Genomic DNA, 10,016 nt, shown 5'->3' with positions numbered 1-10,016 from the left:
CTTTCACTGTATCATGCTACAGTCCTTTTTCCTGTGCTTTATATATTGGTAAAAATGATTAGATGGGCTTAGCTTGCCTAATATTTATCAAATTTTCATAACAGACCAACAAACCCAATCTCTTTTTATTAATTTTGATGGCATTATATTGTTTATATGTGATTTATTTAAAAAAAAATAATCAGGAAATTTTATGGATGTGGTACGGAAGCCGCGAGAGGCCCTTCATATAATCTTTTTTTATTCACCTTGTTATCCCGAGATAATGATATAATTAATTCAGGATCTCGAGAAAACAACACAACTAATTCAAGATCTCGAGAAAACAAAACCGTTATTCCGAGATAACGACATAATTAATTCAGGATGTCAAGAAAACAACACAACTAATTCAAGATCTCGAGAAAACAAAACAATTATTCCGTGATCTCGAGAAAACAAGACAATTATTCCGTGATCTCGAAAAAACAAAACAATTATTTCATGATCTCGAGAAAACAGCTGAGATTTCTAGCAGAGCTGAGACAAAGCTGGGCCAGTCTTCTGCGGAGGTGCCGCGGACTAATTTTGAAATTATCCCTTATTAAAAGACAATGCAATCTCTCCCTGTGTCAACCCCTGATCAAAATATTGCCTTATTAGGTGATCGATTATTCCAGACATTCTAATGACCAAAGTTGCGTCTATACAGAATGAGAAATAGCCCCAAAGTCAGCATATCACAAGTCTCTTGGCGCACCTGAATGAACCATTTCTCAGCTGTTTTCTCGAGATCATGAAATAATTGTTTTGTTTACTCGAGATCACGGAATAATTGTTTTGTTTTCTCGAGATCTCAAAATAACGGTTTTGTTTTCTCGAGATCTTGAATTAGTTGTGTTGTTTTCTCGACATCCTGAATTAATTATGTCGTTATCTTGGAATAACGGTTTTGTTTTCTCGAGATCTCGAATTAGTTGCGTTGTTTTCTCGAGATCCTGAATTAATTATGTCGTTATCTCGGGATAACAAGGTGAATAAAAAAAAGGATTATATGAAGGGCCTCTCTCAGCTTCCGTATCTCTCAGCTTCCGTAATGTGGTTATATTTTAACAGTAAAAATAAAAATGTAAGCAAACATTCACCTACTCAGAGCAAATTTGCATTTGGGGTATGGTAATGTTTACTTAAGGACAGCATTTTTTAGACATCAAACAAGATGTAGGCTACAGTGCAGGCGCAGTTCAGAGGGAAACTACTGTCAATAGTAAAGATTTTCATGCAGAATTTGACTACTTTTGAATGTGCAAGTCAGGTAAATTAGAAGGTTTGGGGCAAACAGTAAATGTTGTCGGAGTGCAACACATGAGAAATGATTATGACTCAAATGTAGTGAATTAACAGGCAAAATGGTGTATCAGTAGACAATATGTTTAATAATTTGAGGCCATTTTTAAAAACCCCGCTGATGTTTAGGAAAACTGCATGGATTTATATACCTTATTAAAATGTTTTATATTATATATTGCAAATATTTAAATAATATTAGCCGGCTTTTTTTGTAGTATATCAGATATATTCCATTCAGCTAGCATGATACTGAACGAGTCGAAGACGAGTTCAATATCATGCTAGCTGAATGGAATATATCAGATATACGACAAAAAAAGCCAGCCAACAATATTATTATACATACACACACTCTTCATATCAGCATATCGGCATTCTCGAAGGCTAAAGGTAGCTTACCTGCAAGTTGATGCTGTTAGCACGGCAGTGAAGTCACCTTCCAGCCGGTGTAGGGTTCATCAGTAGCACAAGCTAACAACCGAGAAACTAAGATTTCTGTCCCAAGTCTCTTCTTCCACGCACACTAGCCCCAGCATTTTTCACTCAGACTTAAGTATTCATTTCCCGATGTAATTTACTGAGTTACTTTTAAAATCATCATTGACAACTACACACAATGGAGCGACCTGGCAGCCAAAATTCTCTCAAAATCTTCCGCTTTTCACGAAGCACGGAAGTTTTACGTCTCTGACATGTCTCTTTTCCAGCTTTTTGATGTCCGTTGATATGTTTTTCTCTTGTAAATATGCGTGAAGAATATCTAATGAAGTTTTAATAGCCTTTCAGGTGTTCAGCACGTCTTTAGTTTCAGTTTTCAGCTTATTTATTTAGTACTTAAACCTAGCACGGGATTAGCCTTGTCTTCTCTTTCCCGCAGACAAAGAAATGATTCTGTGCATGCACAGCAAAAAAGTTTTGCCACTGGATCTTCGCATGAGCTCCGATGTATGACATCATGTTGTCTTGACAACGTGTAATATTATAACAATATTGCACGCTCATTCTCCATTGGGGAGAGTGGCGTAATACATGGAGGATAAGCATGCCATATGATAACAATATTGCATGCCATCAATAAACCCACTAGAAGGGAATAGAATACACATTTTTATTCCATGGAAAAAGTGGCTTGTATGTATAGTAATATAATATATTTGCCACAATGGAGTTTTAGACAGGATTTGAGAGGCATATATATTGAGTTTTGTAATTAGACTGGTTTAATTGACCATTGGGCTGGTTTTGTCACAGAGACCCGATCACCCTGGCTGTAAAGTGCCAGCAGTACACTGGCTGTAAAGTGCCCTTGCTGCTTATACTGACAGAATGCCTGGTGGTGTGTATTGGCAGGTTAGATTTATTTTTCAGTGTTTATTTGCACCAATGTCTACTTGCACTTCCACTTGCACTAATGGCTGTTGTGTTGGCAGAATAACTCCAGCAGAAAAGGTGCGATGTAATGACCTGGGAAAACATGTTTTTGGGATACCCTTGTAAATATAGTCAATAAATATGAATATCCATCCATCCATCCATCCATTATCTGTAGCCGCTTATCCTGTCCTACAGGGTCACAGGCAAGCTGGAGCCTATCCCAGCTGACTATGGGCAAGAGGTGGGGTACACCCTGCATAAGTCACCAGATCATCGCAGGGCCGACACAGAGACAAACAACCATTCACACTCACAGCTACGGTCAATTTAGAGCCACCAATTAGCCTAACCTGCATGTCTTTGGACTGTGGGGGAAACCGGAGCACCCGGAGAAAACCCACGCAGACACGGGGAGAACATGCAAACTCCACACAGAAAGGCCCTCACCCACCGCTGGGCTCAAACCCAGGACCTTCTTGCTGTGAGGTGACAGTGCTAACCACTACACCACTGTGCTGCCCCTAAATATGAATATAACTTTTAATATTTTAAAAGACGGTTAGTGTCTGTTGCTCAAATGTTCTTCCTTGGGTTTTTTATGTGTTTCCTCCAGGGTTCTCCAGGTTTTCTCTCACATCCCAAACACATGTATGTTGGTGAACAGGCTAACTTACCCGTAGATGTGAATAAGTGTGTATCTGTGTATGGTGCCCTGCCATGGCTTGTACACAGTGTTCCTGGGACAGGATTTGGATCCACTGTGAACCTGATTTGGATAAGGTTGTAACTGGAGATGAATGAACTATTCTAAGAATAGCATGAGCCAAATTATAATAGTATTATAGTACTATCATATAGAACTATGAGTTGGCCTAGTGGTTAGCGTGTCCGCCTCTCAATCAGGAGATTGTGAGTTCTACTTGCGGTCGTGTCATACCAAAGACCATCATAAAAATAGTACCTACTGCCTTCTGGCAAGGCACGCTGCAATACAGATGCGAGTAGGGAGCCAAACTCTCATGGTTATCAGAGGACTAGCCCCCCCACTGTAACCCTAGCTACGTAATATGCGAGAGGCCAAGGGCTACAGAAACGGAGATCGGCAGCGCCATATGGCGCGGGAAGGACCTTTGACTTTTTTCGACTATTATAGTGTTGTACAACAGTTAGTGGCATGGTGGTGTAGTGGTTAGCACTGTCGCCTCACAGCAAGAAGGTCTGGGTTCGAACCCAGCAGCCGACGAGGGCCTTTCTGTGTGGAGTTTGCATGTTCTCCCTGTGTCTGCGTGAGTTTCCTCCCACAGTCCAAAGATATGCAGGTTAGGTTAATTGGTGGCTCTAAATTGACTGTGAGTGTGAATGGTTGTTTGTGTGTGTGTCAGCCCTGTGATGACCTGGCGACTTGTCCAGGGTGTACCCCGCCTTTCGCCCGTAGTCAGCTGGGATAGGCTCCAGCTTGCCTGCGACCCTGTAGAAGGATGAAGCGGCTAGAGATAATGAGATGAGATGAGATAAAACAAACAAACAAACAAACAAACAAACAACAGTTACCTCCTGTTGACTACAACCCCGATTCCAAAAAAGTTGGGACAAAGTACAAATTGTAAATAAAAACGGAATGCAATAATTTACAAATCTCAAAAACTGATATTGTATTCACAATAGAACATAGACAACATATCAAATGTCGAAAGTGAGACATTTTGAAATTTCATGCCAAATATTGGCTCATTTGAAATTTCATGACAGCAACACATCTCAAAAAAGTTGGGACAGGGGCAATAAGAGGCTGGAAAAGTTAAAGGTACAAAAAAGGAACAGCTGGAGGGCCAAATTGCAACTCATTAGGTCAACTGGCAATAGGTCATTAACATGACTGGGTATAAAAAGAGCATCTTGGAGTGGCAAGGGTTAAAACTCTATAGTTCAAAGAAGAAGCCGTATCTAAACATGATCCAGAAGCGCAGACGTCTTCTCTGGGCCAAGGCTCATTTAAAATGGACTGTGGCAAAGTTGAAAACTGTTCTGTGGTCAGATGAATCAAAATTTGAAGTTCTTTATGGAAATCAGGGACGCCGTGTCATTCGGACTAAAGAGGAGAAGGACGACCCAAGTTGTTATCAGCGCTCAGTTCAGAAGCCTGCATCTCTGATGGTATGGGGTTGCATTAGTGCGTGTGGCATGGGCAGCTTACACATCTGGAAAGACACCATCAATGCTGAAAGGTATATCCAGGTTCTAGAGCAACATATGCTCCCATCCAGATGACGTCTCTTTCAGGGAAGACCTTGCATTTTCCAACATGACAATGCCAAACCACATACTGCATCAATTACAGCATCATGGCTGCGTAGAAGAAGGGTCCGGGTACTGAACTGGCCAGCCTGCAGTCCAGATCTTTCACCCATAGAAAACATTTGGCGCATCATAAAACGGAAGATACGATGAAAAAGACCTAAGACAGTTGAGCAACTAGAATCCTACATTAGACAAGAATGGGTTAACATTCCTATCCCTAAACTTGAGCAACTTGTCTCCTCAGTCCCCAGACGTTTACAGACTCTCACAGTAGTAAACATTGCCTTGTTCCAACTTTTTTGAGATGTGTTGTTGTCATGAAATTTAAAATCACCTAATTTTTCTCTTTAAATGATACATTTTCTCAGTTTAAACATTTGATATGTCATCTATGTTCTATTCTGAATAAAATATGGAATTTTGAAACTTCCACATCATTGCATTCCGTTTTTATTTACAATTTGTACGTTGTCCCAACTTTTTTGGAATCGGGGTTGTAATTAGATTGGTTGAGCAATGGTCCAGCCTATATTTCCTATAACCACACTCGGACGTTTCACTGTGTGTATCACGCCGCTGTTCTGTTTTCATCATATAAAATTCCACTTCCTACTTCGAAACCATTACTACAGTAGTGTTAGTGACATAAGCAGACATGACAAATGATACTTTGCATGAATATAACTTTTGGCTTAATATAATAAAATTGGTCATTTGAAGATGAAAATGAAGAAGTGATGCTAATTTTATCCTAAACACCTTTAACAGGAATGTACAAATCAATGTGAGCTATTTAGTGAGATAGCCGATGGGATATAAAGTGAATATGGCTTCTTCGGGATCTTTTACCAATAGCAGAGAAAAATAAGCATAACATTTAGCCATATTTTGAGTCACTTATACTATATCAATTTCTTATTAATAGAACTGTTGTATAAAAGCAATATTGCACGAGCAAAAGTACGGTTATACTGGGAATCACAGCCGTGGTGATATTCAATAGAACCGCACTTTTGCTCATGCAATATTGCTTAATTGTAGTAGCATTAAAGTAGCTGTGAAAGCCATGGCCCTTTGCCACACCCCTCTGTGGCGATTTAGCGTTTACACTTTTCCATTAAAGGAGTGGAATCACCAGTTCCAGAATCCACTTTGTTGTTTTTGTTTTAAAAACATGTGACCGCCACCTGCCAGTCCTCTGTGCAGCAAAACCTCTGCAAATTCACTGTTAATGATCCATTCGAAATCCATCTCAAGCTTTCCTTCATCTATGTGTCACATGTGGAACCTTTGAACTTTGAACATCATATGCCTTTTTTTTTTTTTCCCTTTGTGACTGCACATGAGACAGCCAAGGCAAGTCCGGATCCATTACAAGGGAATAATGACACCAAAATGGAATGGATTGGTCGAAAGTTTTTTTTAAAAGATAGATATTTTGAAAAAATATCTCAATTCGATGTTACAACTTAAGATCTCGGGCGGCACGGCGGTGTAGTGGTTAGCGCTGTCGCCTCATAGCAAGAAGGTCCGGGTTCGAGCCCAGTGGCCGGCAAGGGCCTTTCTGTGCGGAGTTTGCATGTTCTCCCCGTGTCTGCGTGGGTTTCCTCCGGGTGCTCCGGTTTCCCCCACAGTCCAAAGACATGCAGGTTAAGTTAACTGGTGACTCTAAATTGACCGTAGGTGTGAATGTGACTGTGAATGGTTGTCTGTGTCTATGTGTCAGCCCTGTGATGACCTGGCGACTTGTCCAGGGTGTACCCCGCCTTTCGCCCGTAGTCAGCTGGGATAGGCTCCAGCTTGCCTGCGACCCTGTAGAACAGGATAAAGCGGCTAGAGGTAATGAGATGAGATTAATTTAAGATCTCCCGAGTGGTGCAACAGGAAAGTGTTCACCTTGTCATCCAGGGATTGGGAGTTTGAGTCCCAATGATGCCACAGCCATCTGGGGTTGACCTATGCTCTCATGGAGGAAGGGGCAGCATACTCTCTCCTGTCAATTACAGTGATGCTAGCCAATCATGGCCCTCTGTCAGCTTATGCATACAGAAGTGGGCGGATAGCAGTTTCCTCTGAGTGTCTTACCTCAGTGTAATGTTGCATAAGCAGCAGTTTGAAAAAATGTGGTAAGCTTATCAAAATAATAATAAAAGGTCCTAGGATTGTTTTTTGAATATCACTTGCATAGAAAATGGTGACTAGGTGCAGAGAATTCTGAGAAGGGTGAGCCAACCTCTTTAAATACTACCATATACAGCAATGTCTGGCTATAAAAGAGATACCAGCTGTTCTCCTCATGTGGGATTTGTAAGTACAATATTTAAATAATATTGGTTGGCTTTTTTGCATGGTATATCAGATATATTCCATTCAGCAAGCATGATATTGAATGAGTTGAAGACGAGTTCAGTATCATGCTAGCTGAATGGAATATACCTGATAGACCACAAAAAAGCCATTATTATTATTATTATCTCTCTCATCTCATTATCTGTAGCCGCTTTATCCTGTTCTATAGTGTCACAGGCAAGCTGGATCCTATCCCAGCTGACTACGGGCGAAAGGCGGGGTACACCCTGGACAAGTCGCTAGGTCATCACAGGGCTGACACATAGACACAGACAACCATTCACACTCACATTCACACCTACAGTCAATTTAGAGTCACCAGTTAACCTAACCTGCATGTCTTTGGACTGTGGGGGAAACCGGAGCACCCGGAGGAAACCCATGCGGACACGGGGAGAACATGCAAACTCCACACAGAAAGGCCCTCGCCGGCCACGGGGCTCGAACCCAGACATTCTTGCTGTGAGGCGACAGCGCTAACCACTACACCACCGTGCCGCCTATTATTATTATTATACATACACACTCTCTTCATATCAGCATTCTCAAAGGCAAACGTGAGCTTACCCGCAGTTCAGTGCTGTTAGCATGGCAATCCAGTTACCTTCTAGCTGTTGTAGTGTTAGTGAAGGCCAATGCTAGCGAAGGCCAATGCTAGCACAGTCAAGCCAATTATTATTATCACTATTTTACCTGTATAATTTACTTCATCACACATCACATCACATTATCTCTAGCCGCTTTATCCTTCTACAGGGTCGCAGGCAAGCTGGAGCCTATCCCAGCTGACTACGGGCGAAAGGCGGGGTACACCCTGGACAAGTCGCCAGGTCATCACAGGGCTGACACATAGACACAGACAACCATTCACACTCACATTCACACCTACGGTCAATTTAGAGTCACCAGTTAACCTAACCTGCATGTCTTTGGACTGTGGGGGAAACCGGAGCACCCGGAGGAAACCCACGCGGACACGGGGAGAACATGCAAACTCCGCACAGAAAGGCCCTCGCCGGCCACGGGGCTCGAACCCAGACATTCTTGCTGTGAGGCGACAGCGCTAACCACTACACCACCGTGCCGCCTATTATTATTATTATACATACACACTCTCTTCATATCAGCATTCTCAAAGGCAAACGTGAGCTTACCCGCAGTTCAGTGCTGTTAGCATGGCAATCCAGTTACCTTCTAGCTGTTGTAGTGTTAGTGAAGGCCAATGCTAGCGAAGGCCAATGCTAGCACAGTCAAGCCAATTATTATTATCACTATTTTACCTGTATAATTTACTTCATTACTTTTAAAATCACCTTCGACAACTACACACAATGGAGTGAGCTGGCAGCCAAAATTCTCTCAAAATCTTCCGCTTTTAACAAAGCGGACCTTGTGGCCGTGTTTGTTTACAAACTGTCACAGTTACTTGCTAGCGCGGAAGTTTTACATTTCCAATGTGTCTCTTTTCCAGTTTTTTGATGTCCGTTGGTATGTTCTTCTCTTGTAAATATGCGTGAAGAATATATAATGAAGTTTTGGTAGCCTTTCGGGTGTTCGGCACGTCTTTTGTTTCAGTTTTCAGTTTATTTATTTAGTGCTTAATTACAGCATACCGTGAGTTGGCCTAGTGGTTAGCGTGTCCACCTCTCGATTGGGAGATCGTGAGCTCTACTCACGGTTGGGTCATACCAAAGCCCATCATAAAAATGGTACCTACTGCCGTCTGGCAAGGCATGCTGCAATACAGATGGAAGTGGGGAGTCAAACTCTCACGGTTACCAGAGGACTAGCCCCCCACTGTAACCCTAGCTACGCATGTAATAGGCAAGAGGCCGAGGGCTACAGGGATTGGTGCCGCCACATGGCGTGGGAAGGACTTTGATTTGATTTGATAATTACAGCATAGCTAATCCTAGCAGTAGCACTGGATTAGCCTCGTCTTCTCTTTTTCCTGGCCGACAAAGAAATGATTGTGCGCATGCGCAGCAGGAAAATTTTGTCATTGGATCTTCGCAAGAGCTCTGATGTATGACATCATGTTGCCTTGACAACATGCAATATTCACATGTAAAAAAATATCCAGTGAAAGCATGTAAATATGCGTTTAAATATGCGTGAAAAATATCCAGTGAAGTTTTGGTAGTCTTTTGGGTGTTCAGCGCATCTTTCAATTTCAAAATTCTCTCTAAATCTTCCGCTTTTAATGAAGCAAACCTCACGGCCATGTTTGTGTACAAACTATCACAGTCACTCCCTAGCTCGGAAGTTTTGCATCTCTGACATGTCTCTTTTCCAGTTTTTCGATGTCCGTTGGTATGTTTTTCTCTTGTAAATATGCGTGAAGAATATATATAATGAAGTTTTGATAGCCTTTCAGGTGTTCAGCGCGTCTTTAGTTTCAGTTTATTTATTTAGTACTTAAACCTAGCACTGGATTAGCCTCGTCTTCTCTCTTTCCCAGCCGACAAAGAAATGATTGTGTGCATGCGCAGCAGAAAAGTTTTGTCACTGGATCTTCGCAAGAGCTCTGACGTGTGACGTCGTGTTGTCTTGACAACGAGCAATATTCGCGTGTAGACTCATCTGTGTTGGTAAACGACATTATAGAGACTAAACTTTGGTTCCAACACATAAGGACTCGGACTTACCCAAATTTTTGACTGGCT

Source organism: Neoarius graeffei, chromosome 23, assembly GCF_027579695.1.
Source record: "Neoarius graeffei isolate fNeoGra1 chromosome 23, fNeoGra1.pri, whole genome shotgun sequence".
Classification (NCBI taxonomy): Eukaryota; Metazoa; Chordata; class Actinopteri; order Siluriformes; family Ariidae; genus Neoarius; species Neoarius graeffei.
Note: the sequence above shows the minus strand (reverse complement) of the source record.